Source organism: Spermophilus citellus, assembly GCF_964194105.1.
Source record: "Spermophilus citellus genome assembly, chromosome: 5".
NCBI classification, from domain to species: domain Eukaryota; kingdom Metazoa; phylum Chordata; class Mammalia; order Rodentia; family Sciuridae; genus Spermophilus; species Spermophilus citellus.
In genome coordinates this window covers 169314413-169332810 of record NC_138186.1, presented here as the reverse complement: position 1 = coordinate 169332810, position 18398 = coordinate 169314413, and the positions used below count along the sequence as shown (strand labels likewise).

The 18398-nt window shown below is 41.9% G+C and overlaps 1 protein-coding gene across 1 annotated transcript in view; it reads right to left on the bottom strand.

The window, feature by feature from the left end:
• Positions 1-18398, bottom strand: part of PACRG (parkin coregulated) — a gene marked incomplete at its 5' end in the record, with an annotated part of 515654 nt that overhangs the window by 170882 nt on the left and 326374 nt on the right. The window lies entirely within an intron of this gene.

Sequence of the window (18398 nt, the reverse complement as noted above, 5' to 3'; positions counted from 1 at the left end):
CAGCTGGCCCTGCAGCCCTCGGGAGGCATCATGTTTCCCCTCCCCCTCTGTTGGGTCTGGAAGACTGGCTACTCATTTCTTCTTTTCTTTTTTTCTGTGCATTCTCCCAGTCCCCAGCACATTCTCCCTCTGACTGGAGGTCTGCTCGTGGAGCTGTCACCTCATCACTGCCCTGCATCCCCGTGCATCCCCCATGACGCTGAGTCTCTAGCCATGCAGTCCGTCCTTGGCATGTCAGGCTCAATCTCCTTCCTGGTTTCACTGAGGAGGAGCTGGTTCTTGGTCCTTCCCTGAAATACTTCTTCATGAACAGGTTTCAAAGACCCAGAGAAAGTAATGATGGAAATTATTAACAAAGAGAAGACTTTTAAAAAATTAGAAATCCCTTTGTGTGTCTGTCCCAGTGTCAATGGGTAGGTTCGACGTCTTTTCTTTTACAGAAGTGTCATTTGTCCCAGGAGCACATGTGTGGAGCTTCACTGAGAGGAGGGGTGAGTAAGAGGTTGGACCTTCTCTTTCCTATGAGAGATGAAACTACAATCATGTCATGAGATTATAAAGATAGAAATATTTTAAAGGAAAGAAAAGAAAGCCACAAATACACCACATTGTTGCCCGCAATTCCTGAGACTGTGTTTCTAGGAGAGCAGGGAGACTTCAATTTGACCTGGGACACGCAATGTGACGGTTGGCGCATGAAAAAACATGTCACAGAAACGGTGTGATGGCAATGCTCCTGAGCTAGAGAGTGCAGCAGGGTCAGCCAGCGAGAGGAGGTGGAATAAAGATGCAAGCGTAAAAGTAATGCGATGGAAAGTGATGAATTTGGGAGTGCAGGGAAAGAAAATATTGAAGGATTACCCCACTGGGTTATTTTAAATACTTGTCTAGCAAAAAAATCTTACATACAATCACAGATTTTTGTTGACATTATGAAACATGTCACCGAATCCAGCCACCTGGACTACACCCTGTCTACTAGGATGATGATAAGAAAGAAGGCGGGAAATGGTCAAGACAGCAGCCTGCGTCCTGAGGTGCGGTGCCGAGTTCTGTCAAGAGGATGTTTTGCTTTCAAGCAAAACCCTGTGCAGACAAGGAGCCCACACACTGAATCCGTAGGACAGCTTTAGTCTCAAACAGTCGCTCTTACCCCCAACCTAAAGCTTAGGTAGCAGTGATTGATTTTCACACAGTTTGAGGAAAGCGAGATTCCTACACACATAGGATATGGCAAAATTTGAAATGCAAATTTGGGTAAGAAGAAACAACCAAATTTCAAAGAACATGTTAGGATTCCAGAGAAATTTATAGAAATCAAGAGAAACAAAGAGAAAATAAGCAAAGGAAATAAATACCGTCCTGAAATGTCAACATGAGGACAGAGTCAACGTCGGATCTTCATATATTTGGAATCCAAGAAAGAAAAGGCGAACCCAGCTAAAAATCAGTGAGTCCAGAGGAGGTGAGAAAGCTGAGAGCCAAGAAGGCCCCAGGGAAGGGGCAGGAAAGCAGGCACACGTGGCCACACACAGGAAGGCAGTTCGCCAGTGGAGCGGCTCAGCACGGGTGTCAGTGTCGGTGAGGCGGTGAGTCAGCCCAGGGCCACCATGCCCCTGGGGCTCTGCTGGGTGAGTAGGCCCTTCCTGCCTGGCAGACTGGAGCGGCGACGGCCACCCTCACACACACCCAGGGTTTCCCTCATTTCTTTTTGTTTACCTTTATTTTCAATCATCCCTGCCTTATATCTGCAGTTCTGAACATTCTTTCTATGCATGTCCAACCTTTTCTCCTTTCTCATCATATTTCTCTTAGCTCTTAAAAACAAGGAAAGAGTCCTTATGCTTTTCATTTCTCTAACTAGTGAACTTCCTTCTGTATGTCTCACATAGCCATTGTCTTCCTTTTTCCTTTATCTACTACTATGTTTCTCTTGCTCCTCCCAAGATGATTGAATACTCATGCTCCACGTCTACATGTTATAACTGGGACAGAATGACTTTTTCCCCTTGATCACTATTAGTGGCTTGTTTCTCCCAGACTTAAAAAGAGTGGAACTAGTGTTTTCTCTCTCTCCAAGTTACAATTAGTTCAGGTCTTTCTAGGGGAGAATTTTGTATACTCTTCTTTCTAAAGTGCATTTCATGCAATTGTCTTTAATCATTTCAAGTTAAGTCCTGCTGACGACCAGGACTTCTGTGCAAAAACCAACACTGTCAGCAAAATTGTTTTCTTACACAAAGGACAAATTACTGCACGTGCAGAGCTCCATGCTTCAGGGTGGCTGCTAGAAGGCCACCCACATCATTATGTGATGGGGGTGCTTTAGGGTTGGATTTTAACTCAGCAAAACTCTATGCACGCTCTATGAACTATATCGCGTGCATTACTATATCGCGTGCATTATATATTCATAAAAGCTTTTCTATATACTGTATTATCATGTAAAACATTCTCATAGTATTGTGTAAGCATTGAATCTTGGTCTAATTTTTGTTCAAGATTAATGCCACTCATGATATTTTAAAAAGCAGATCATAGTAATCATTATACTGAATGATGCTTCTTTTCATTTGGTAACAAGAATAAAAACAACAAGAACAACTTTGGAAAAAGTTGCAAGTTTAGGAGTGTTATTAGTTAACACCGCTTGTTTAAACACTGGACGATGAAATCAGTCTGTCTGGGTGGCCATCTCAGACACTGTGATGAGATACCCACGCAGGTGCAGATGAGACACTAAGTATTCATGCAATGGAGAAATCTATGAGAGTTATTCTTACTTCCTCTCCCCATGTGACTAATGCTGTCAGAGTCCTTCTGCTGACTGACTGACAGAGCACAATTACTTCCTCTCCCTGCATTCATTTTCCCTCAGTTAAGTTAGATAAAGAGCATCTTTCTCCGGAGTTTGTGAGCATTAAATGAGATGATTCAGGGAAAGCTTATCCCAGAATCTGGTATGCAGAAAGCATTAAATAAATGCTGGCCATTGTTAAGACAGTTAAATAACACCAGAAATTTGGGATTAATTTTTAAAAATCCAATAATCTCATTGAAGCAAAAAGGGATATCTACCTTAGAAATACAGCTAGTAGAACAGATTTATATTATTGGAAAAAATAGTTTAAGTGAGAAGTAATCCATTCAAAGAACCCATTGATGTTTAAGGGAGGATTTGATATTTAATAACGGATTTGACTAAAGATCACAATATCATGTTACACATTGCATATTAATTTATGGTCTTGATAACAGAATTCTAAAAAAACACTAAGTGCTAATAAAATTAATTGCATAAATTCAGTCAATTTATATTATACATGCCAAAGATTTTAAACCAAGAAATTAAACAATAATTATAAGTTATCTCCCCATTGTGATCTAAGGGTGTTAATTCTTTAAATGTGTTAGATTGTATCTCCAGGTTTTTATAATGGAAATTCTTGCATTGCAAAATTATCATTTAACAGGCATGCTTGGTACATTACACATAGGGCATGGAAATTATTTATTTAGAAGAACTTGGTTATATCAATACTAAAATCATTTCTATGCTAAGTGATTATTACTCTGGAAAGGTTTTCTTTGAAATGAATTGTGATTTCTTTTTAAAATATGGGAAACTAAGAGAAATTTAACAGAACAGTAGATTTCTGGTAAAAGTAGGTGGAAAATTCTAAAAGAAGCTGATTGTGTTTCAGAAATGGGTTCATAGAAGCACTTCTCTATGATGCACTGATAAATGCAGATACATTCATATCTTAAGCCTTTCATACATATATAAGAATGCTTGTTTATTATCAAGACTCAGGGAGGACTGTTCTCTGTAAATCTACCACCAAACTTACCTCAAAACATTGATTCAGCAAAATAAATGAAGAAAAGCTGGCAAAAGCAATTCTTATTCTATGTACCTGTTGTATCCGAGAAAATTGTTGGGGGAACAATGTGGTAAGGATAAAAAGATTGTGAAATATTCCCCCTAAAACAAGTGGTCTTTTCAAAGAACTGTGGTTAGAAACAAAACCACTGTTCAAACTAAAAGGCCTGGAAATGTGAGGTCTAATCTTGTCCAATATCTCATTAAAATTTGACCCAGTCAATCACATGGGAGCTATCATTTTAACCTTCCTCAACTAGAATCCTGAAATGAATGTGAAACCTTGCTGACCAGTAAAAAATAATTCATCAATGAAATTTTATTGAATTATAAATTCAACAATTAATAGGTATCCTTTGCATATACAAATACACCATACCTAATCTGTCTTATGAACACTGAATTATTTTCTTGGAATTAGAATAAATATAGTGAAAATGCTCTTATAATCTCAATTTTATTCTACCCTTTCTAATTTCATTACAACAGTATTATTTTATTTTTCTAAAGAAGAACTAAAGTTCTAAAATACATATTGAGACCATAATTTCAAATTCATTTTTCTGGAGAGTAGCTCTTTTTATAATTTTCTTATTTAATGGGCTCTTGATGAAATTCTGATTGGAGTACAATTACTACTTTTGGAGGGAATTTTGATGAAACATAAAAAGACTCAAGTATATGCATTCTCATACTTTGTTCATATCTTTTGTTGGTGCATCATGGTTGTACATAATGGCTGGACTTGTTGTCAGGTATATGTGCATACTGAAGAGTAGTGCTCTTGAAACAAGAAAATCTGTTTAGTGACAACTGAAATCCATAGCTGGTTTCCCGAAGCTTCCCGATGTTAACTGCTTGACTATTAGTGTTTTGTAGAGAACACTGTTTAGACACTGGGACATACCTATCTATTTTTGCATTCCTCCATGTGTCCCAAATAATTTCTTTATTCTACAAAATATGTGCGGCCGTGCGGACCCTGGTTAGCTAATTCACTACATGATTGATGGGTTCTTGTTTTATGGTGTACCAGCATTTGAGCTATCATTGCCTGTTTCCTTTATCACTTTATGCCATGATCCCCAAATCAGTGAATATACCAGCCAAGAGACCATGAGCAGGAAAAGACACCCTCTTAGAAAAGGCTCTTCTAGACAACAAACAATACATTCTGAACCAAACCGATGTAGGCTTGCCTGCCTTGGACCCAGCACTGAGTGTCCTGGTTGAACGTCCTTGCCTGTAAACTGGTCTTGACTCACTTCACCTGTAGCCACGAAGGTCAGGCTTGGCAAAGCCCAGGAAAATCCTAAGGATGGAGAAGGGTGCCTGGTTTTCACTCCATTTGTTAGCTTATTTCCCCTTTTTGAGAGAGCCGATGCCTCACTTTGCAAGTTGGGTGAGACAGCACAATTCCCTGTCCCATCTTCTACATGTGGTCATTTCTAGGCGGGATGCGGTGCCATCATTATCAGCAGCACTTTTTACTTCCTTGACACTATGTGAAATGTGGAGTGTCCTGACCCTGCACTACATCTCGGAAGCCCTGCCGTCATGGAAGCTTGCATCCTAGTAATGATGTCAGAGGGCCCCAAAGCCCTAGCTGCTAGCTTGCTGCTATTGGAGCTCCCAGGACTTAGGCTAGAGCAAGACTGGACCCTGGGGTGCCCCGAGGGTGGGGCACCACTGGCCACGTACTGTCTCCCTGACTATGCCTACAAGCGTGAAGGATGCTTTCAAGCAGGTTTATTGAAATATATACTCGGGAGTGTCTTCCTTGTAGGAAGATCCTGCCCATAAGCTGATTATACTATGTACTCTTATTTTACCCAGAATTACAAGAAGAAATTAGGCTGAGATCACAAAAATGTTTGAGTATACTCCTTGTAGTTACATACCTTCTAGCAGAAAGAGGAGATACCTGCTTGATGCTTCTACTTCTGTGAACTTGCCTCTAGTTTTCTGTTCAGAATTTTCCTGAAGCTGCTATTGATCACTACTGCACAGTAGAAATTGATGATTTGAAAACATTTGGCTTCATAACAAGAATTTGTGGAGAAAATCAGCAATAGCTGCTCTGATCTGCCTGCATGTGATAGTTGTAAAAGAAGATCAATGAAACTGCATGGTTCTTTTTTTTTTTTTTTTTTGCAGGGGGGACTTAAAGAAATCTGTTGATCAGAATTGCCTCAGAAATGAATGGTATTTCTGGCAAGCCAATTTACATTGCAGAACACCTGTCCCTCAGGTGTGCATGTGGAGTCTTCATATTTCAGGTGTTGGCTTGGCACAAAACTGTTAGCTGACCTTGGACAGTCATTTGATTCAATTCTTGGCGTGCTCATCTGTAGAGTAAGGATAACTAATTCCCAAAGTTACACTTCCCTGTCCTTTCTATTGTGGCCGTGGGATTCTAGGTGAACTTGATGGTGCTACTCAGGAATCAATACTTGCTGACTGCAATGGGAGCCGTAAGTGGGGCAGAGAGTGACCATGGATAATAGAGCTTCACTGAGTTCTGCTAGAGATGACGCTGGGCTGTCACCAGACTGACCACTTGGAAGACATGGAATCTGTTGATGTTTTTCGCCATTTACATGTAAATCATATAGTCATTAGATGATCTGGTTCAACTCTGAAACAGCATCGAAACCCTTACATTCTGTGACTTATCATGGCCTTTCTCTGAGTTCACCACAGGCATGCAGAGCTGTACTACCTTCCTAGGAGTTAGGGATGCCATCCAGGCACCATCTGTGGACCATTTCATCCAGAGAACACAACTGTCCAGACGACTCCCCACGCCAGGGCTCCTGTCCCCTGGTTACTCAAGCCAATCCAGGGATCGCTATGAAAGGACTTGGTACATGGAATATAGGTTACTAATTCATTGACTTAATAGTAAGGAGATTATCCTGGATTACCCGAGGAGGTCCAAGGTAATCAATCACATGAGCCCTTAGAAGCAGAAAAGGAAGTCAGATAAGATTCCCAGGAGGGCATGTCAGAGTTTGGAAGCTCAGGATGGACTTGACCCACTGTCACTAGGCTGAAGAAGCCCTGAGCCAGGGGATGTGGGAGGCACAGAAGTTCGGAGCGACCCACTGCTGCCAACCAGCCAGGAGATGGGGACCTCTGAGTTCTACAACCTCCGGAATGGATTTTTGTCCCAAACTGCGTTGAGTCTAGAAGCAACTTCTTCCTCTGAATCTCTAAAAGGAACACGGGGTGGCTGACACCTTAAGTTTAGCCTTATAAAATTCTAATCATGTCACCCAGCAGGGCTCACTGATTTCTGATCTATAGAACTGTGAGATGACAAATGGATGCTGTCCTAAGTGGCTAAATCCGTGGTGCTTTGTTATGGCAGCAATAGAAAACTAGTGCATTCTCCATCCATCCACCCATTGAGCAAATGTTTATTGATCTCTGGCAGGAGCTGCCAGCAGGTGTTCTTGAGCTGGTGAAGAAGCAGTGAAAATAACAAAAGTCCCTGCCTTCATGGAATTTACCCTCTAGTAACAATGTCGCCTGGCCCCAAAGCCCTAGCTTCTAGCTTGCTGCTGTTGGAGCTCATGGACCTGGTAGGATAGATTTATTATAGAATGGAGCTCTTAGTAAAAGATTGGCAAAATCACTCACTGAAATCTCAGAGACATGTTTTTGGCACTTTTGGAGGTGGTCCACAAAGGGAGATTCTTTGTAGCACGCAGGTGTCACCTTTCTTATACAAATTGACGATGCTTGTGGTAACACTGAAACTTCACTGCATCTCTTCACTATGTCATTTGCTAAGAAAATGCATCAAGTTTAAGCAGCACTCTTCCCACTTAACACTCTCAACAAGTCTACCATAAAATCTGGATTTTACTGCTCCAAGTTTGTGCCCTGACCTCAGAGTCCTGGGCTGCAGAGAGGAGTAGAAGATGAGGGTGCGCAGCTCTAAGGCACACGATGGCGGGGAGCACTCTGGCTCTCAGGCCTCTGTGGATGTCCACATGGACTCTGCTCTCCCGGGGAAGGCTGTGCTGACGTCTCATGGATTTGGCAAATGGAAAAATGACTGGATGGCAGCAGACTTTCACTCTTTAAGGATGCTTAGAAAGCTCTGCTGTGTTGGCACCTAGCAAGCAGGAAACAAATGTGTGTGTGTGTGTGTGTGTGTGTGTGTGTGTGTGTTTAACGAATCAATGAATAAATTCTGTGTGGTCTTCTCTTTGGCATCCTCCAAAAAATCTTCATTAAAAACTGCATTGCTCCCCCGTACTTTTGGGGTTCGGCTGGTGCTTTGAGGATGTACTGGAGGAGCATTAAGGTAAGAGCACATGCCTCGGCAAATAGCAGCAGCCAGCTTAGCAGGGGTACGGGAAGGCTGGGCCTGAGTGCAGGGTTCTACAGACGGACAAGACTCTCTCCGCACTCCACTGTTGCTTAACATCCAACAGAAATCCTATTAGAAACTGAAGTTGGCCATCACAAAAATAATCCACTGCTTCTCTTTGAGTATCATTATCATTCACAGATTAAAAGAAACTTTAAAAGAGCAACATATTTTCACTGCTCCTTGAACAGAACTCCTTTCAAGCCATTTGGTTTGCAGGTTATTTACCATATTTCTAGTACATAACCACACACAAAAACCATATAATATTCAATGATTTCTGTTAGAAACTCCCCATAATCCTTTAGGCATATAAATAAATATCAACTTGCCCACAGCTCAAAACAAAGCTTGAAATATTGAGAGAATTATCAAGTGATAATTGCCCATGATATTCTTGTTTTTAAAACTTTAAAATTGCATCTTTAACTAGTTTTTTTGTGATAAAAATAACTTCAAATTTCAAGAAATAAATTCTTAGATAAAATGTAGGGTGAACAGAGGCAGAGTGGTAACAAATCTGCAAAATCTAAGCTAAAAGTCACTGTGTACAGAATGATTGTTTTTATCATTGTATGACCACCACAAAATGAATATAAATAGGCTCACAAAAAGCTGATAATAAAGTACTGTATTTAAGAGCAGAAAGAGCAAATTGATCTTGGAGAGCTTGGAACAGAGCTTAGTCATAATAACACTGCAGCATTACTTTTTTTCTTTATTACTTGGTACATTAATTCAAGATGTACATGAGAACATAATGCAGCCAGCCAGCAAGCAAGGAAATATCAATAACATTTGCAGTTTTTCTGGGGAATATGTCCATTGTATTTTTCAATTCCACCTTCATTGATGGTTAAGCGTATGCTGAGCTATTTATGTTCCATTCTGTCAAAGTGAAAAATATAGATTTTGATAGAAGACAATAAAAACGGAAAGCTGATTTCATACTAAGTGAAAAATTCCTCCTGCAGTGTCATGTTTGGCTAAAATAAACCAAAATAAGTGTGGCAGGGTGTTGAAACAGGGCTCTCCTGAGCTTCACGGTCAAGGTAAGTGTGGGAGCCACACCTCAGCAGTCCTGGCCAAGGAATCTGGGACTCCTGCAGCATGTAGGTGACACCAGCAGCAGTGCAGAGGCCGGCTCTCCCCGAGAGGGAGCGTCAGTACCCAGGCTGGGTGAGTCTAATTTGCACGTGGGAGTGAGTGCTGGTGGGGGTCATTTTAACCCTGTGTAAGAGGGATTCCTAGCAGGATCCCAACAAACCCAAGAAGCCCGGGGCCCAGGGAGTACCTAGAGTAGCTGCGACGATGTGGTGGGGTGCCTGAAAGGCTTTGGCCAGCTGCACCCCAGCTGGCCCTAAACACCTGCCAGGCCCTCACTGGATGGCAGTCGTGAGTGAAGATACTCCCACTTCCCACCCTCCCCTATCTGTCCCCATTCTGACAACAACCAGGACAGAGTTCGTAGTCGGGCCTGGTGGGGTGCCAAGTAAGAAAAGAGAAGTCCTGGTGGAGCCAGCCACACCCCCCTTTCCCACGCCCCAGCTCAGTGAGGAGAGAATACTGGGGGTAACTCAGTTTCCAGCAATATCTAGAATCCTGGAAACAGAACAATGGAGCCCTAAGTTCATGCAGGGCTGGGAAAAGCTCCCCCACGGAATCCAGCTTACTTTTTATCTCCTGCCCACCCCCTTTAAACTTGCCTCCATTATGTCATGAAAAGTCACTATTCAACATAACAATTGCACTTGGTGACATTCTTATATTCTCCACAATGTCCGCAAAGAGACCTTTAAAATATCATTTGTTGGTGCTCTTGAAAGATTTGCATATCAAGGAAAATGAGAATGAGACCTTAATTATCAGCAAATTTAGAATAGGTGATATCTTAAATGATTTAAGAAGTATAAATTATGAACTGATTGAATATAGAAGCCTCCTTAAATTAAAACTTCAAAACCCCTGTTTGCTTTCTTGCACAGATTGAATAAAAGTTTGAGTTATATAAATAGAAGAGAACACTGTTTTCTCTGGGGTGGGTGTCTGCATACCTGCGCATGTGGGGCCCTTGAGTTATTAAACACATTAAAGCCTAGTATACAGATTTCTCTAGGCAGATCCTGAAGGCCTCAGCTAATTGGTGGATATCTCCAATTCAGAAATGTGTCAATTTCCAGCTAGCAGCAGGGACACTACTGGCCAAAGACTGGAAACCGGTTGGAATTAAGTGATTTTTGTCCCTAGATCCTTGTTGGGTAACTTCAGAAGGGATGGGAGGGATAACAAAGCATACTTCAAACATGGCTTTTCCAAGAAATTGAGCAACTATCCAGCTGTCCCCACTGAATCTTTGCCTGCATCTGGGCCCTGATGAGGGGACAGACACAAAAAGCAGCGGACCAATAGGGTTTACCTAGATGAGACAGCAATTCATTCTGCAGAATGAGCAGCACCAGGTACTGGGAGGATGTGATGTTAGACTTTGGATCTAGAGCAAAAACAAAACCATGTCCCAAGAGTCCCTGACTGGGCAGTGGAATGGACACCCAAGGCCAGGCATCAGGTTTAGGTCATACAGCCCATCCTAAGAGCAGGCAGTGGCACAGGTGTCCAGCTCTGTCTCCAGCCTGATTCCAACAGCAGTTGCCCTTTATGGATGGTACCAGAAGCAGTGAATGCAAGACATTCTATATTGACCAAAACAGCCTTTAGTCTGGGACTATGGAGATGTGCTGGGGCCGTGAATTCACCTACAGTTTGGTGTCTGACAGTTCTGTTTCTTCTAGGTCAGTGGTGAGGCTGGGAAGCCGTGGCCAATGCAGACAGAACTTGGATGCCTGGGAGGAACATGGACACTATGATGTGGGAAGATACAGACTTAAATTTAAACTGCAAATGCAAGAGCCACATCTGTCTTGGATATTGGATGAGATTTCAATTGTCCATGAGGGCAGGAAATTCTTGGTCATCCTCTAGATCTGGATTATGATTAAGTACTTCAGCCCTCCTCTGAAATGAAGTGAAGGGTCCAGGGAGCAGCTAAACCTGCTTTGGGGTGGGGGGCAAAAAGGGGCTTGAGAAGTGAAAGTTTGTTTATAATGTCTTATTTGTGCAAATAGGAATTATTAGCATCTAGAAAACAAATTTGATTTCTGGGTTATAGTAAAGACATTGATTCTTGAAGTTTATTTTGCTTAATATATTAATTCCAATGGATTTCACTGAATGCTCTTGGAAAGAGCATACAGCTAGTTTCCTCCACAACCCTCCAGGAAGCGCTGACCTGCAACACGAACTGAGCACTTTCACTGAGCACATGCTCACCTGCCCAGCACCGTCCCTCACTTTCCACATTCCTTCCTCCACTGTCTCCAGGCTGATGCTCCGGCATAGGACCTCTGTATAGTTTTCGGAGGGTTTATTGACCTAATTCTCCCAATAACTTGCCTTTTTAAGGAGAGAGAGAGGCACAGAGGAGCTGTATAACTCATCAAAGATCACTCAGCTGGGAAACAGGATTGGAACCCAGAACCCTCGCTCCCAATGCTGGCCTTCCCCACTCCACAGTGTCCCACTTCTTGTTTTCCATAATTATTCCAGGTGTCCAAAGCATCTTTCCTGCCATGTTTATCAGGGAGACCCCTGATTTACTGTTCTAAGCCCCATTTGGGCACAGACAGGCCTGAGTCTTTTGTCCAGCTGGCTCCGGCAGGGACAGGCTTAAGGGATAGAGTTCTCCACACTGCTGGGTTCCCTGGGGTCCACTGACAGGCTGGCCACAGATTTACAGAAGAAAAAAAAATTGATCAACTGCCATCTCCCTCGCTCAAAACTCACCTGGCTCTTTCTCCTTTCTAACTGTACAAACCTTCTTGCTGACAGGAAAAGGAACAGCTTCTGTTGTTCAAAGGAACTCTCAATTGGTCTTGCTCTCAACATGGTTAGAACAAGTCTGCGACTTTGCTTACAAAAGACTGATTTGATGTCCCCACGAGGCAGGACAGAGGTATTCAGTCAGTACTAGATTGAATAGTGTCCCCCCAAATTCATGTTCTTTCCAGGGCCTCAGAATGTGATTTTATTTTGAATTAGGGTCATTGCCAAAGTAATTAGGTGGGCTTTGGGTGAGGTCATACTGGAATAAGGCTGGCCCCACCTCAATCTGAGGACTGGTGTCAGAAGAAGAGACGATGTGGGGACAAACACAGGGAGAAGCCGTCGTGGGATGGAGTCTGAGGTTGGAGCCATGCATCTACAAGTCTAGGAGCACCAAGGGTCGCTGGCAACACCAGATCAGAGGCAGCAGGGATGGAGTCTTCCCCAGAGCCTTCAGAGGGTGTGGTCCTATCCATACTTTGGTCTTAAAATGCTAGTACCCAGAGCTGTGAGGCAGGAAACTTCTGCTGTCTGTGCTCTCAGCAAGTGGACGTTTGTTGTGGCCGACACGGGAGCTGACACAGGGCACTACCCTTCAGAACTGGATGCCCATTTCTCTGGGCATCATTCTACCAGTTCATGCTTCGAGACACAGGTGGACTCTGAGGAGAAAGTTTCCTTCTGGGCAGAGGTGTCCAAGGAGGTCTACAGAGAAGAGCAGAAGGTGACTCCGCACTTCCCCAACTTAATTCTACAAGTGAATTTTGGTTGGGAATAAATGAAGCAGTCTGAGTGAAGACGAAATGCACTTAATTTGCTAAGCATTTGTGGATTTTATAATGGGAAAGAGGCCTTCATGTACTGCCCAGGGAGGCAGGCAGCAAGTGAGGTTGGAAGCCTGGGCCCTTTCTAGGACCTCAGTCTCCTGGGGCTGCTCTGTGGGTCCTCCACCTCTATCCCTAGAGGTTTTCCAGGTTCTGGAAGCTCTGCTTGAATGTTGGAAAAGCCAAGATTGGGAAGAAGGGAAGTTTTCTTCAATTTATTGAGGGCCTACTATTTGGAATAGGGATTAGATGCTGTGCTGTGTCGTTTAGACTAGAGAGAGACGGCAGACAGAAACCCAGGCATAGGCTGGATTTGCACGCCAGATGGATGCACCTTTCCCCTTGGAAGTAGAATGGACTACCTCCAAGGAACCGAAGCCACTCAGGACAAGACAGAACAAACATACGTTGGTCACGTAGGCGGGTTACTAAATTAACTGCACACAAACAAACATCAAGCACCCAATTCTACCTCATGCGCCACACTCCACACAAGATAAGGAAAACCCGATAAAAATGTTTTGCCTCTGTGAAATCGGTCATCATATAGTTTAGTAAATTGCAGAGATGCTCAAACCAAGGGGCCTTGGCATATTTTACAGCTTTGTTATCATCTGAGGGTTCTCTTTGGACCCACTAGTCAAGTCTGGATGGGAGAAGTGCCCGGAGAATCTACATTTATACATGATCATTCCAAACACAATTTTCAGAAATTTGGTGGCAGTAGTTCTAATAATTTCTTCAATGAATTTAGAATAATCTAATGTTTTCAAATCTAATAAGCCTGATGATTTCCAAAGAACTCTGAAGCAAATTTCCAATATGTAAATCATGAACTCAAAACTGTCTAGAGTTCCTTGAGGAATAAACCTTAATTCCCAAATTAAACTAAATCTCCGTGAAGAGAGATAAGCTTTACACAAGTCAATTTTAAGGCAGAATATCTGAAGTGTTCTTGTTTTTGTTTTTTGGTAAACAATCCACTCCCCGGAGTTCATCAGCCTTCCTCGATGCGCTCAGGTCTCACGGAAGCCATGGGAGCACCTGAGAGGTGGGCACACGGAGCTGGAGAAAGCTCGGGATCTCACAAGACCTCGTTGTAAAAACTATTCAGCACAAAAGAATTGTTTCTATTTGTTGGAAGCCACTGAGCATTCAGGATCAAAACACTGGTTCAAACATCCTAAAATTTTGCAATTTTAATGCATTCTCATTATGTATATGTTTGATTGTACCTAAATTTGAACTAAAAATTTGAAGTATCTTTTAACGGGCTTTTATTAGTCAATAGTGGTTGGCTGATCCTGAGACTGATTTCTAGGAGCATGGAAATTTAATTGTTGAATTGACTTTTTTGCATACTCACGACATAATTTCTGATATTATCAAGAGTCTCTGATACCTGGAGTCTGAACTGTTTCGGGTGCTACTGGTGCAATTAGAAACAAAGAACACCAAATAAGGAAACAGGGTCACTGGAGAGCCCTGCTCCACTGGCACAGCCTGCATTTTAGCTGTAAATATTTTAATGGCATTTATTGGCTCATATTCTTCAAATGTAGTATACCGCATCATTAATTTTGTAGTTTCATCTCTGAAAGCTATAAATCGAGCATTCCTATTGTCTTAATTTTCTGTAACCTTTAATAACATTTGTGCAAGAGCATGGGAAAGATGAAATTGCCATCGACTGTATTACAAATGCATTCTAGAAATGTTCCCCAGAGCCTCCACTCTCTCTCCCACCCCAAAGCAGTCATTACAAAGCCAGCATGTTTTAGACATCCATCGGAAATCCATTGTTTAAATTCAGGGAAATAAGCTCTAGGGCTTAGATATCAGTTTGGATCTTCCAAAGAGGACCTTTGTCTGGCTTCCCCCATCTGTCCCAGGCAGCCTTCTCATTTTCAAATATGGAATTCCCCAACCACCAGTCACAGGTCCGAGCTTTTGGATAACACCAGGAAAGAATGGATTTGAAAAGCATTTATCCTTGAATGAGTTCTTTAACTCATTCAAGGTTACAGGTCCGAGCTTTTGGATAACACCAGGAAAGAATGGATTTGAAAAGCATTTATCCTTGAATGAGTTCTTTAACTTATCTGGCCATTCACCTGACATCTGTAGTCACCAGCATGATGAGTCCTCCCCAGAAAAGTGACTGATGGAGCTGGTGAGCCCAGGAGGCCACACCTCGTTCACAGGTTACGGAAGGACCAAGGTGTAGTGCCCCAGCCCCAACCACACTGTGAACCATCTGGTTATACTGCTATGTATATCTGACATACCATTATTATGTTTTAAATCAGGTCATGAAACATATTTTCATAATATTACATATGTTATTTTATATATATATATATATATATATATATATATATATATATATATATATATATATATATATATATAGTGGCTATCTTATTTAACCCAGTCAAGGTCAGGCTCCATGTGAAGGGGCATGGATTCATTGTTTCTAATTTTCATGCCAAACCTCACAAAATATTATTGTACACATTTTATATAAATGAGAAAAATTGAAGCTCAGAGAAATTAGCAATTTGCTAAAGGTCACATGGCATCTCTCCTGGTTCCACAGTGTTCTCTGTATGTCTCAGTACAAGTCACATCTTAGACTTATCAGCTGTTGTAGTTTTAACCATAGCTTAATTATAGTTTGTAAAAATGCTACTTGCAAATAAAAATATGAAGCCACCCCCTTTTCTGGAGCAGAGATAATCTTTTGGGGCTGGGCGTAAGTTTTAACGCCTTCAACAGTGTAGACGGAGCATGAACGGATGCTCCAAGCACTACCCGTGCCCCTGCCCAACTTTATCCTTGATGGCCCCCGGGCCAGACTACAGTGTGGCTCTCCTCACTGTGAGCACCTGCAAGAGGGGTGCCCAGTTCCCTGACTCCTCAGAGAGAGCTCATTCAACATCACAAGAGGCCGGACAGAAAAGCCAGGCTGGAGTTTGCACCTCAAGGGGACACACACAGGGGCAGCGTCTCTATATTGGAAAGGAAATCTTCTCTCATTCTTTCTTTCTGTCATTTATATATGCTCTCATTCCAAAAAGGATTTTGTGGCAAGACTTAAAAGAAATACATTTGAATCTGAGTTTAACAAGATATTGATTTACATAAAAGACAAGTAGAGAAAGAGGAGAAAGAAATGTGCGAAATCATTCTCACATACATGGGAAATTAGGGTAAGCTTATCTAATGCTACATACTGTAAATATCTAATATAGATTTAATTGTAAATACTTATATATTCCAGTAAAGACATCTGCTTAAATAAAGTAAGTATTATGGTTCTGTGAATATGGATAGCGTATCTATAATCATGAAGCAGGATTTATTAAAATACTATTAAAGCTAAATCATTTTTTTCTAGTAAAAATACTACTGTAATTGTAATTGGAAATCTTGTGATAAGCTGCTTCTGGCAGAACCGGATCTAGGATAAGAGAACCACTTTGAAGAAGTGCTTTAAGTTTTTCCAGCTAGAATATTCCATTTTTGTAATAGGACCCTCTGAAAATATAGAAAAGCACATCGTGGCTTTGTAGTGACAGGTTTGTTAGAGGAGGAGAAAATGAAGCTGAAGCTAATGTCACCCCCCCCTCAAATATCAGGAAAATATCAGGCAAGAAAATGGCTTGAATGTAGAAACCCTGATGCAGACATTGAGAAATGTTCCAGAAGATGGCTGTGTTGACACCAGCAAAGGACTGGTATAAACTGCAAATTCCCCAGAGTGATAAACTCTCAACGGTGTATTTCTGAAGCCAACCACTTCCTTTGTTAAGCATATGAACATTTGTGAGTGACAGAGTCAAAGAAAAACTGTAATGAGAAGCAGTAGGAACCAATAGCTTTGTTTGACAGTGGTGAGCTCTCAGCCAGGGTGTCTGTCTCTGTAGGTTTCCTGGAGGATGTGGGGAGATTCTCATTGTCTTTTGAGCATCACTCTATGTGTTTTCTTCTTTTATACAAGGATGCCAAATGAGGCCTAGATTCTAGTTCCAGGTTTCACTGTGGAGCAAGAGCACCGACACCCTGCTGTCGTGGCCACCCACCCCATACACCTAAGCAAGGGAGAGAGATGTGCAGAGTCTCCTCTCCGATGATGGTCAGGAACAGAGGCACACTAGCCAGCTTTCTGTCAATGTGACCCAAATACCTGCATGAACAACTTAAAGGAAGAAAGATTCATTCGGCTCATGGTTTCAGAGCCCAATCAGTCCCTGTTTGCCTGGGTGGGTTGTTTTGGGCCTGAGATGAGGCAGTACCTCACGGCAGAAGGACATGGTGGAAGAAGGTTGCTCAGCTCATGGTAGCCACGGAGAGAAAGAGAAATGGAGTGGGGGAAGTGAGGGACAGAGGCTGATATAGTCCCCAAGGGCATACCCCAGGGACCTTCTTCCTCCAACTATGCCCCACTGCCTACAGTTTCCATCACTTCCCACTAGTCAATTCAGTTATCAATGGATTAATCCTTCAACGAAGTCAGAGCCCTCACCATCCAGGTACTTCCCCACAGCCCCACCTGTGAACTGGCGCACTGGGGACCCGACCTTTAACACAGGAGACCTTAGGGGACACTCCATATCCAAACCATGGCACGAGACAAAGTTCACACTGGAGAAAAGCTAGAGAGGAAGTTTTATAACAAAATAACGGAAACAGTAGCAATACATATATTATATATTTCTGTGAGGATTATTGAGGAAAATCTGTGAATCACACAATTCAAAAATATCAACTAAGACTTTTAGGGGTGGCTGTTCCCTGATTTTTCTAATTCTTTAATAACTCCATTCTTTCTCTCATCTCCTCTCTATGACATCTTTATTGATAGCTGAACACAACTGACCCTGTGCAGGTGGAGTCACTCTGTAACCTCATGGATATTGCTTGCAACTGTTCCAGTAAAAATGAGAATTGCAATTAAGAATATGTAATAACAGGATATGTATTTTCCATAAAGTAGGAATGCTATTACAAAAGTTTTGAGCTTGGACAGTAAGAGACTCAATGACTAAAACTCAGTTTTTACTTTTCTCAAAGAGTAGCCATCTTGCCCCAATTCCTACTTGACCACAGCTTTTCAGATAATAGGGGATGGATGTCAATTCACTCCCATACACAATTTTGAACTTCAAGATCCCACTGAAGTCCTTTTTACTAGTATAATTTTAAATGATATTTCAATAGTCCCACTATTAAAAGACAGCTAAATAGAATTTCTGAGAATTCCATGATTCCCTGAATAGTCTATGCTCAAAGCCAATTTCATAATAATATAAAACACAGTGATTCCAAATAAAGGTTATTTTTGTTTGTTTTGTTTGTGGGAGAGCTGCCTCCACTCTGCTTTTATTTTATTTATTTCCTTGTATGTACAATGAGCAGATCATGT